Raw genomic sequence first — 13,461 nt, 5'->3', positions numbered from 1 at the left:
AGTGAGTGATTGTAGCAGCGAGTTAGCTTAATTATTCTTGTTAGTGACAACACGGATCTTTGTAATTCTTTTTGTCTGATCAGATTATTCTATCCGTCCAAATTTTATCTGGAAACTTGTATATGATCCAATAAAGGAGGTACGACTAGTTGGTTATATTAATGTATTAGAGTAGAAGAGAGAAACCTTACATTAGGAAGTTTACACTCTCTCTAAGTACAATGTCCTATGAGGACATAAGCAATCATGGTTTCCCTCAATTCCTATAGCCATGAATATTTTTGACAGGCTTCAACAGCGGCTTGTCATTTGAATTTTCATTGAATACTCGTGGTTTGAAAAAATTAACAACACATCAATAATAACAACAAAATCAATAATCCAATCATTAAATAAATAATTTTTAATGAACTACTAAAAAACTTTTGGTATAGGAATCAACTTTTCTTTTTGATGCAAAAAACCAGTTGTGGTAAAATCCGTCACGGTTTGTTTTGGCAATTAGCTAAAAACTAAATGACTTGCTCTTTTTTGTTCAGCTATGGATGTTTGCTCGATGATTAATATGAAAAGGTAAACAATAACAAATTCACTGTTAAAAGTGGTAAATTACTCTGTGAAAGTTATTTGAACATTTCTATTGCTTTCTATTTGCAAGCTTTCTATTGCTGTCTTCTAGCGAGTCTTGAAGCTGAGCTTAGAAAATAAAATGTGTTAAACTGCTGAAGAAAAATGTTTGCACAATTTTAATTATGTTAGATAGTTGACAATGTTGGTGCAGAAGCGTTTAACGCCATTGCTGGAGCACAAACTAACCAAGCAGTTAAAATTGTGAATGATAGTGCGTGTGAAGCTATTCTAGTAAATGGTTTGGGTGTTCATGAAAATCGACGAATTAGAATCAGAGTGTGAAATAGATATAATCATATTTACACCAGTTATAACAATCCTTTTTATCAATATGTTATTATGATTTTAATAAAGCCATGCTAGTTATTAGAACTAGAGACAATTCACAAGTACTTCTATTTTAGGCAGATTAATTATTATTACGATGGCTATGATGCCGATGATGAGGAGGAAGATGATGACAGTGACGAGGAAGATGACGACAGTGACGATGGCTATGAGACCGATGAGGAGGAGGAAGATGACGAGTTAAAAATTAGAGACGGACAGTGAGTTATGATCATGTTTATACCAGTTTTAAACCTTTTCTGCTTTCGGAATGCTATCATGACTTTATTGGAACCATGCTGGTTATTAGAACAACTCATTCGTGACAACTCATCAGTATTTCACTTGATCAGTTAATATATAACGATGGCACGTGTTTATTTCTTGCTACGGAAAGTCCTCACTATTTCTTGGTTCGGTTTTAATGCTTCAGTACTTTGTGAAGTACAAAATATGTATTAATAATTAAACAAAATAAATAAAATATGTAAAATTCATAAATCGCTCATACTTTTGTTATGAGAGAGTTTATGAGTTTATTGACTCAACAATTAGTTACTGTCTTGAGTCCGCGAGAAATGTTCCACTTTGTAATTTAATAAAATTCTAATATCGCAAAAGCGTCTAATGCGCATAATATTAAATAAAACACCACTAACTTCATCTTGTTCCCTGTTTGTTCAGCTGTCTGTGTTGCCTGCTAATCAATTCCATCAGTATAAAAATCTTTCGTTAGCTCATTCAATTTTTTATTCAAATGAGGAAACCAAAAATGATTCACACTATAACACCAGACTTTTAGAAACCAATCTCCCTTTACCATTATTTTATACTGTTTCGGGTTAAAAAACAATCGAATACAGAGTATCAATAGACTTATGCAAAACCTCTGCATTTACAAGTTTTAGATTTAATATAAAAAGCCATTTGTTAAGCCTAGATTCCTAGAGACAAGACCTGCTGTTTAAGTTTGCCATTTCCTGTTGGCTCAGCGCCTCGACTAGTTGAAGTGCTACTGCGCATGTGGCCCTCATCATACCTTAACAAGTAGGAACTAAGCTTCGTTATTTTGTTTAACCAAATCAATATTATAACCATATCTTTATTTTTACCAAATGTTATATTTCTACTAATTGATGAATTAAAACACACACTTTGGTGGAAAGAGATTTCTCAGCGAGTGTTGTTGCGGTAGTGTTGTTTTGACAAGAATGTTTCTAAAAAGCCCTGGTTCCTCAAAATCGTCTAATGGACATCAGAAAAAAAGCAAATGGTTACAATGAAAAGGAAGTTATGAGCAACCAATTTATTAATCTTTATTTTAAGACTTTGTTTTTGTGGGGACCCAATTAACAAGCAAAATTGATGCAATACTTTACAAACCAATATTGCTTATTAACCATTGTACCGACCAGTTCTTTTGAAAATTGAAGTTTATAAAGTTTTTAAAAAGGTGGTGAGTAACAGAGGTCTTAATGTGAGTGATTGTAGCAGCGAATTAGCTTAATTATTCTTGTTAGTGACATCACGGATCTTTGTAATTCTTTTTTTCTGATCAGATTATTCTATCCGTCCAAATTTTATCTGGAATCCGGTATATGATCAAATAAAGGAGGTAGAACTAGTTTTTATATTAATGTATTAGAGTAGAAGAGAGAAGAAACCTTACATTGGGAAGTTTACACTCTCTCTAAGTACAATGTCCTATGAGGACATAAGCAATCATGGTTTCCCTCGCTTCCTATAGCCATGAGTATTTTTGACTGGCTTAAACAGCGGCTTGTCATTTGAAATTTTCATTGAATACTAGTGGTTTGAAAAAATTAACAACACATCAATAATAACAACAAAATCAATAATCTAATCATTAAATAAATAATTTTTAACGAACTACTAAAAAACTTTTGGTATAGGAATCAACTTTTCTTTTTGATGCAAAAAACCAGTTGTGGTAAAATCTGTCATGGTTTGTTTTGGCAATTAGTTAAAAACTAAATGACTTACTCTATGTTGTTCAGTTATGGATGTTTGCTCGATAATTAATATGAAAAGGTAAACAATAAAAAAGTCACGGTAAACAGTAGTAAATTATTCTGTAAAAGTTAATTTAACATTTCTATTGCTTAATATTTTCAAGCTTTCCATTGCTATGTTTTCTAGCGAGTCTTGAAGCTGAGCTTAGAAAATAAAATGTGTTAAACTGCTGAAGGAAAAATGTTTGCAATATTTTAATTATGCAAGATAGTTGACAATGTTGGTGCAGAAGCGTTTAACTCCACTGCTGGAGCACAAACTAACCAAGCAGTTAACATTGTGAATGATAGTGTGTGTGAAGCTTTTCTAGTAAATGGTTTAGTTGTTCATGGAAATCGATCAATTAGAATCAGAGTGTGAATTAGATATAATCATATTTACACCAGTTATAACATTCTTTTTTCTCAATATGTTATCATGATTTTAATGAAGCCATGCTAGTTATTAGAACTAGAGACAATTCACAAGTACTTCTATTTTAGGCAGAATAATTATTATTACAACGGCTATGATGCCGACGATGAGGAGGAAGATGATGACAGTGACGAGGAAGATGACGACAGTGACAATGGCTATGAGACTGATGAGAAGGAGGAAGATGACGAGTTAAAAATTAGAGACGGACAGTGAGTTATGATCATGTTTATACCAGTTTTAAACCTTTTCTGCTTTCGGAATGCTATCATGATTTTATTGGAACCATGCTGGTTATTAGAACAACTCATTCGTGACAACTCATCAGTATTTCACTTGATCATTTAATATATAACGATGGCATGTGTCTATTTTGTGCTACAGTAAGTCCTTACTATTTCTTGGTTCGGTTTTAATGCTTCAGTACTTTGTGAAGTACAAAATATGTATTAATAATTAAACAAAATGAATAAAATATGCAAAATTCATAAATCGCTCATACTTTTATTATGAGAGAGTTTATGAGTTTATTAACTCAACAATTAGTTACTCTCTTGAGTGCTGGGGAAATGCTCCATTTTGTAATTTAAATAAATGCTAATCTCACAAAAGCGTCTAATGCGCATAATATTAAATAAAACACCAATACTTTCATCTTGTTCCCTGTTTGTTCAGCTGTCTGTGTTGCCTGCTAATCAACTTCTTCAGTATAAATCATTTTTGCTAGCTCATTCAAATTTTTATTCAAATGAGGAAACCAAAAATGATTCACACTATAACACCAGACTTTTAGAAAACAATCTCCCTTTACCATTATTTTATACTGTTTCAGGTTAAAAAACAATTGAATACCGAGTACCAATAGACTTATGCAAAACTTCTGCACTTATTAGTTTTAGATTTAAGATAAAAAGCCATTTGTTAAACCTAGATTCCTATAGAGACAAGACCTGTTGTTTAAGTGTGCCAATTCCTCTGGGCTCGGCGCCTCGACTAGCTGCAGTGCTACTGCGCATGTGGCCCTCATCATACCTTAACAAGTAGGAACTAAGCTTCGTTATTTCGTTTAACCAAATCAATATTATAACCATATCTTTATTTTTTACCAAATGTTATATTTCTACTAATTCATGAATTAAAACACACACACTTTGGTGGAAAGAGATTTCTCAGCGAGTGTTGTTGTGGTAGTGTTGTTTTGACAAGAATGTTTCTAAAAAGCCCTGGTTCCTCAAAATCGTTTAATGGACATCAGAAAAAAGCAAATGGTTACAATTAATGAAAAGGAAGTTATGAGCAATCAATTTATTAATCTTTATTTTAAGGCTTTTTTTTCTGGGGACCCAATTAACAAGCAAAATTGATGCAATACTTTACAAACCAGTATTGCTTATTAACCATTGTACCGACCACTTCTTTTGAAAATTGGAGTTTATAAAGTTTTTAAAAAGGTGGTGAGTAACAGAGGTCTCAAAGTGAGTGATTGTAGCAGCGAATTAGCTTAATTATTCTTGTTAGTGACATCACAGATCTTTGTAATTCTTTTTGTCTTATCAGATTATTCTATCCATCCAAATTTTATCTGGAATCCAGTATATGATCAAATAAAGGAGGTAGAACTAGTTTTTTATATTAATGTATTAGAGTAGAAGAGAGAAACCTTACATTGGGAAGTTTACACTCTCTCTAAGTACAATGTCCTATGAGGACATAAGCTATTATGGTTTCCCTCGCCTCCTATAGCCATGAGTATTTTTCACAGGCTTAAACAGCGGCTTGTCATTTGAAATTTTCATTGAATACTAGTGGTTTGAAAAAATTAACAACACATCAATAATAACAACAAAATCAATAATCTAATCATTAAATAAATAATTTTTAACGAACTACTAAAAAACTTTTGGTATAGGAATCAACTTTTCTTTTTGATGCAAAAAACCAGTTGTGGTAAAATCTGTCATGGTTTGTTTTGGCAATTAGTTAAAAACTAAATGACTTACTCTATGTTGTTCAGTTATGGATGTTTGCTCGATAATTAATATGAAAAGGTAAACAATAAAAAAGTCACGGTAAACAGTAGTAAATTATTCTGTAAAAGTTAATTTAACATTTCTATTGCTTAATATTTTCAAGCTTTCCATTGCTATGTTTTCTAGCGAGTCTTGAAGCTGAGCTTAGAAAATAAAATGTGTTAAACTGCTGAAGGAAAAATGTTTGCAATATTTTAATTATGCAAGATAGTTGACAATGTTGGTGCAGAAGCGTTTAACTCCACTGCTGGAGCACAAACTAACCAAGCAGTTAACATTGTGAATGATAGTGTGTGTGAAGCTTTTCTAGTAAATGGTTTAGTTGTTCATGGAAATCGATCAATTAGAATCAGAGTGTGAATTAGATATAATCATATTTACACCAGTTATAACATTCTTTTTTCTCAATATGTTATCATGATTTTAATGAAGCCATGCTAGTTATTAGAACTAGAGACAATTCACAAGTACTTCTATTTTAGGCAGAATAATTATTATTACAACGGCTATGATGCCGACGATGAGGAGGAAGATGATGACAGTGACGAGGAAGATGACGACAGTGACAATGGCTATGAGACTGATGAGAAGGAGGAAGATGACGAGTTAAAAATTAGAGACGGACAGTGAGTTATGATCATGTTTATACCAGTTTTAAACCTTTTTCTGCTTTCGGAATGCTATCATGATTTTATTGGAACCATGCTGGTTATTAGAACAACTCATTCGTGACAACTCATCAGTATTTCACTTGATCATTTAATATATAACGATGGCATGTGTCTATTTTGTGCTACAGTAAGTCCTTACTATTTCTTGGTTCGGTTTTAATGCTTCAGTACTTTGTGAAGTACAAAATATGTATTAATAATTAAACAAAATGAATAAAATATGCAAAATTCATAAATCGCTCATACTTTTATTATGAGAGAGTTTATGAGTTTATTAACTCAACAATTAGTTACTCTCTTGAGTGCTGGGGAAATGCTCCATTTTGTAATTTAAATAAATGCTAATCTCACAAAAGCGTCTAATGCGCATAATATTAAATAAAACACCAATACTTTCATCTTGTTCCCTGTTTGTTCAGCTGTCTGTGTTGCCTGCTAATCAACTTCTTCAGTATAAATCATTTTTGCTAGCTCATTCAAATTTTTATTCAAATGAGGAAACCAAAAATGATTCACACTATAACACCAGACTTTTAGAAAACAATCTCCCTTTACCATTATTTTATACTGTTTCAGGTTAAAAAACAATTGAATACCGAGTACCAATAGACTTATGCAAAACTTCTGCACTTATTAGTTTTAGATTTAAGATAAAAAGCCATTTGTTAAACCTAGATTCCTATAGAGACAAGACCTGTTGTTTAAGTGTGCCAATTCCTCTGGGCTCGGCGCCTCGACTAGCTGCAGTGCTACTGCGCATGTGGCCCTCATCATACCTTAACAAGTAGGAACTAAGCTTCGTTATTTCGTTTAACCAAATCAATATTATAACCATATCTTTATTTTTTACCAAATGTTATATTTCTACTAATTCATGAATTAAAACACACACACTTTGGTGGAAAGAGATTTCTCAGCGAGTGTTGTTGCGGTAGTGTTGTTTTGACAAGAATGTTTCTAAAAGCCCTGGTTCCTCAAAATCGTTTAATGGACATCAGAAAAAAGCAAATGGTTACAATTAATGAAAAGGAAGTTATGAGCAATCAATTTATTAATCTTTATTTTAAGGCTTTTCTTTTATTCTGGGGACCCAATTAACAAGCAAAATTGATGCAATACTTTACAAACCAGTATTGCTTATTAACCATTGTACCGACCAGTTCTTTTGAAAATTGGATTTTATAAAGTTTTTAAAAAGGTGGTGAGTAACAGAGGTCTCAAAGTGAGTGATTGTAGCAGCGAATTAGCTTAATTATTCTTGTTAGTGACATCACAGATCTTTGTAATTCTTTTTGTCTTATCAGATTATTCTATCCATCCAAATTTTATCTGGAATCCGGTATATGATCAAATCAAGGAGGTAGAACTAGTTTTTTATATTAATGTATTAGAGTAGAAGAGAGAAGAAACCTTACATTGGGAAGTTTACACTCTCTCTAAGTACAATGTCCTATGAGGACATAAGCTATCATGGTTTCCCTCGCCTCCTATAGCCATGAGTATTTTTCACAGGCTTAAACAGCGGCTTGTCATTTGAAATTTTCATTGAATACTAGTGGTTTGAAAAAATTAACAACACATCAATAATAACAACAAAATCAATAATCTAATCATCAAATAAATAATTTTTAACGAACTACTAAAAAACTTTTGGTATAGGAATCAACTTTTCTTTTTGATGCAAAAAACCAGTTGTGGTAAAACCTGTCATGGTTTGTTTTGGCAATTAGTTAAAAACTAAATGACTTACTCTATGTTGTTCAGTTATGGATGTTTGCTCGATAATTAATATGAAAAGGTAAACAATAAAAAAGTCACGGTAAACAGTAGTAAATTATTCTGTAAAAGTTAATTTAACATTTCTATTGCTTAATATTTTCAAGCTTTCCATTGCTATGTTTTCTAGCGAGTCTTGAAGCTGAGCTTAGAAAATAAAATGTGTTAAACTGCTGAAGGAAAAATGTTTGCAATATTTTAATTATGCAAGATAGTTGACAATGTTGGTGCAGAAGCGTTTAACTCCACTGCTGGAGCACAAACTAACCAAGCAGTTAACATTGTGAATGATAGTGCGTGTGAAGCTATTCTAGTAAATGGTTTAGTTGTTCATGGAAATCGATCAATTAGAATCAGAGTGTGAATTAGATATAATCATATTTACACCAGTTATAACATTCCTTTTTCTCAATATGTTATCATGATTTTAATGAAGCCATGCTAGTTATTAGAACTAGAGACAATTCACAAGTACTTCTATTTTAGGCAGAATAATTATTATTACAACGGCTATGATGCCGACGATGAGGAGGAAGATGATGACAGTGACGAGGAAGATGACGACAGTGACAATGGCTATGAGACTGATGAGAAGGAGGAAGATGACGAGTTAAAAATTAGAGACGGACAGTGAGTTATGATCATGTTTATACCAGTTTTAAACCTTTTCTGCTTTCGGAATGCTATCATGATTTTATTGGAACCATGCTGGTTATTAGAACAACTCATTCGTGACAACTCATCAGTATTTCACTTGATCATTTAATATATAATGATGGCATGTGTCTATTTTGTGCTACAGTAAGTCCTCACTATTTCTTGGTTTGGTTTTAATGCTTCAGTACTTTGTGAAGTACAAAATATGTATTAATAATTAAACAAAATGAATAAAATATGCAAAACTCATAAATCGCTCATACTTTTATTATGAGAGAGTTTATGAGTTTATTAACTCAATAATTAGTTACTGTCTTGAGTCTGGGGGAAATGTTCCACTTTGTAATTTAATAAAATGCTAATATCACAAAAGCGTCTAATGCGCATAATATTAAATAAAACACCACTAACTTCATCTTGTTCTCTGTTTGTTCAGCTGTCTGTGTTGCCTGCTAATCAATTTCATCAGTATAAAATTCTCTTGTTAGCTCATTCAATTTTTTATTCATTTGAGGAAACCAAAAATGATTCACACTATAACACCAGACTTTTAAAAACCAATCTCCCTTTACCATTATTTTATACTGTTTCAGATTAAAAAACAATCGAATACAGAGTACCAATAGACTTATGCAAATTTTCTGCATTTACTAGTTTTAGATTTAATATAAAAAGCCATTTGTTAAACCTAGATTCCTAGAGACAAGACCTGCTGTTTAAGTGTGCCAATTCCTGTGGGCTCGGCGCCTCAACTAGCTGCAGTGCTACTGCGCATGTGGCCCTCATCATACCTTAACAAGTAGGAATTAAGCTTCGCTATTTTGTTTATCCAAATCAATATTATAACCATATCTTTATTTTTTACCAAATGTTATATTTCTACTAATTGATGAATTAAAACACACACACTTTGGTGGAAAGAGATTTCTCAGCGAGTGTTGTTGCGGTAGTGTTGTTTTGACAAGAATGTCTCTAAAAAGCCCTGGTTCCTCAAAATCGTCTAATGGACATCAAAAAAAAGCAAATGGTTACAATTAATGAAAAGGAAGTTATGAGCAATCAATTTATTAATCTTTATTTTAAGGCTTTTCTTTTATTCTGGGGACCCAATTAACAAGCAAAATTGATGCAATACTTTACAAACCAGTATTGCTTATTAACCATTGTACCGACCAGTTTATTTGAAAATTGGAGTTTATAAAGTTTTTAAAAAGGTGGTGAGTAACAGAGGTCTCAAAGTGAGTGATTGTAGCAGCGAATTAGCTTAATTATTCTTGTTAGTGACATCACGGATCTTTGTAATTCTTTTTGTCTTATCAGATTATTTTATCCATCCAAATTTTATCTGGAATCCGGTATATGATCAAATAAAGGAGGTAGAACTAGTTTTTTATATTAATGTATTAGAGTAGAAGAGAGAAGAAACCTTACATTGGGAAGTTTACACTCTCTCTAAGTACAATGTCCTATGAGGACATAAGCAATCATGGTTTCCCTCGCTTCCTATAGCCATGAGTATTTTTGACAGGCTTAAACAGCGGCTTGTCATTTGAAATTTTCATTGAATACTAGTGGTCTGAAAAAATTAACAACACATCAATAATAACAACAAAATCAATAATCTAATCATTAAATAAACAATTTTTAACGAACTACTAAAAAACTTTTGGTATAGGAATCAACTTTTCTTTTTGATGCAAAAAACCAGTTGTGGTAAAATCTGTCATGGTTTGTTTTGGCAATTAGTTAAAAAACTAAATGACTTACTCTTTGTTGTTCAGTTATGGATGTTTGCTCGATAATTAATATGAAAAGGTAAACAATAAAAAAGTCACGGTAAACAGTGGTAAATTATTCTGTAAAAGTTAATTTAACATTTCTATTGCTTAATATTTTCAAGCTTTCCATTGCTATGTTTTCTAGCGAGTCTTGAAGCTGAGCTTAGAAAATAAAATGTGTTAAACTGCTGAAGGAAAAATGTTTGCAATATTTTAATTATGCAAGATAGTTGACAATGTTGGTGCAGAAGCGTTTAACTCCACTGCTGGAGCACAAACTAACCAAGCAGTTAACATTGTGAATGATAGTGCGTGTGAAGCTATTCTAGTAAACGGTTTGGGTGTTCATGGAAATCGATCAATTAGAATCAGAGTGTGAATTAGATATAATCATATTTACACCAGTTATAACATTCCTTTTTCTCAATATGTTATCATGATTTTAATGAAGCCATGCTAGTTATTAGAACTAGAGACAATTCACAAGTACTTCTATTTTAGGCAGAATAATTATTATTACAACGGCTATGATGCCGACGATGAGGAGGAAAATGATGACAGTGACGAGGAAGATGACGACAGTGACAATGGCTATGAGACTGATGAGGAGGAGGAAGATGACGAGTTAAAAATTAGAGACGGACAGTGAGTTATGATCTTGTTTATACCAGTTTTAAACCTTTTCCGCTTTCGGAATGCTATCATGATTTTATTGGAACCATGCTGGTTATTAGAACAACTCATTCGTGACAACTCATCAGTATTTCACTTGATCATTTAATATATAATGATGGCATGTGTCTATTTTGTGCTACAGTAAGTCCTCACTATTTCTTGGTTTGGTTTTAATGCTTCAGTACTTTGTGAAGTACAAAATATGTATTAATAATTAAACAAAATGAATAAAATATGCAAAACTCATAAATCGCTCATACTTTTATTATGAGAGAGTTTATGAGTTTATTAACTCAATAATTAGTTACTGTCTTGAGTCCGGGGGAAATGTTCCACTTTGTAATTTAATAAAATGCTAATATCACAAAAGCGTCTAATGCGCATAATATTAAATAAAACACCACTAACTTCATCTTGTTCTCTGTTTGTTCAGCTGTCTGTGTTGCCTGCTAATCAATTTCATCAGTATAAAATTCTCTTGTTAGCTCATTCAATTTTTTATTCATTTGAGGAAACCAAAAATGATTCACACTATAACACCAGACTTTTAAAAACCAATCTCCCTTTACCATTATTTTATACTGTTTCAGATTAAAAAACAATCGAATACAGAGTACCAATAGACTTATGCAAATTTTCTGCATTTACTAGTTTTAGATTTAATATAAAAAGCCATTTGTTAAACCTAGATTCCTAGAGACAAGACCTGCTGTTTAAGTGTGCCAATTCCTGTGGGCTCGGCGCCTCAACTAGCTGCAGTGCTACTGCGCATGTGGCCCTCATCATACCTTAACAAGTAGGAATTAAGCTTCGCTATTTTGTTTATCCAAATCAATATTATAACCATATCTTTATTTTTTACCAAATGTTATATTTCTACTAATTGATGAATTAAAACACACACACTTTGGTGGAAAGAGATTTCTCAGCGAGTGTTGTTGCGGTAGTGTTGTTTTGACAAGAATGTCTCTAAAAAGCCCTGGTTCCTCAAAATCGTCTAATGGACATCAAAAAAAAGCAAATGGTTACAATTAATGAAAAGGAAGTTATGAGCAATCAATTTATTAATCTTTATTTTAAGGCTTTTCTTTTATTCTGGGGACCCAATTAACAAGCAAAATTGATGCAATACTTTACAAACCAGTATTGCTTATTAACCATTGTACCGACCAGTTTATTTGAAAATTGGAGTTTATAAAGTTTTTAAAAAGGTGGTGAGTAACAGAGGTCTCAAAGTGAGTGATTGTAGCAGCGAATTAGCTTAATTATTCTTGTTAGTGACATCACGGATCTTTGTAATTCTTTTTGTCTTATCAGATTATTCTATCCATCCAAATTTTATCTTGAATCCGGTATATGATCAAATAAAGGAGGTAGAACTAGTTTTTTATATTAATGTATTAGAGTAGAAGAGAGAAGAAACCTTACATTGGGAAGTTTACACTCTCTCTAAGTACAATGTCCTATGAGGACATAAGCAATCATGGTTTCCCTCGCTTCCTATAGCCATGAGTATTTTTGACAGGCTTAAACAGCGGCTTGTCATTTGAAATTTTCATTGAATACTAGTGGTCTGAAAAAATTAACAACACATCAATAATAACAACAAAATCAATAATCTAATCATTAAATAAACAATTTTTAACGAACTACTAAAAAACTTTTGGTATAGGAATCAACTTTTCTTTTTGATGCAAAAAACCAGTTGTGGTAAAATCTGTCATGGTTTGTTTTGGCAATTAGTTAAAAACTAAATGACTTACTCTTTGTTGTTCAGTTATGGATGTTTGCTCGATAATTAAAATGAAAAGGTAAACAATAAAAAAGTCACGGTAAACAGTGGTAAATTATTCTGTAAAAGTTAATTTAACATTTCTATTGCTTAATATTTTCAAGCTTTCCATTGCTATGTTTTCTAGCGAGTCTTGAAGCTGAGCTTAGAAAATAAAATGTGTTAAACTGCTGAAGGAAAAATGTTTGCAATATTTTAATTATGCAAGATAGTTGACAATGTTGGTGCAGAAGCGTTTAACTCCACTGCTGGAGCACAAACTAACCAAGCAGTTAACATTGTGAATGATAGTGCGTGTGAAGCTATTCTAGTAAACGGTTTGGGTGTTCATGGAAATCGATCAATTAGAATCAGAGTGTGAATTAGATATAATCATATTTACACCAGTTATAACATTCCTTTTTCTCAATATGTTATCATGATTTTAATGAAGCCATGCTAGTTATTAGAACTAGAGACAATTCACAAGTACTTCTATTTTAGGCAGAATAATTATTATTACAACGGCTATGATGCCGACGATGAGGAGGAAGATGATGACAGTGACGAGGAAGATGACGACAGTGACGATGGCTATGAGACCGATGAGGAGGAGGAAGATGACGAGTTAGAATTTAGAGACGGACAGTAAGTTATGATCATGTTTATACCAGTTTTAAACCTTTTCCGCTTTCGGA

This window comes from Watersipora subatra, chromosome 5 (genome assembly GCF_963576615.1).
Source record: "Watersipora subatra chromosome 5, tzWatSuba1.1, whole genome shotgun sequence".
In the NCBI taxonomy this organism is placed as follows: Eukaryota; Metazoa; Bryozoa; class Gymnolaemata; order Cheilostomatida; family Watersiporidae; genus Watersipora; species Watersipora subatra.
This window is presented reverse-complemented; position numbering follows the sequence as displayed.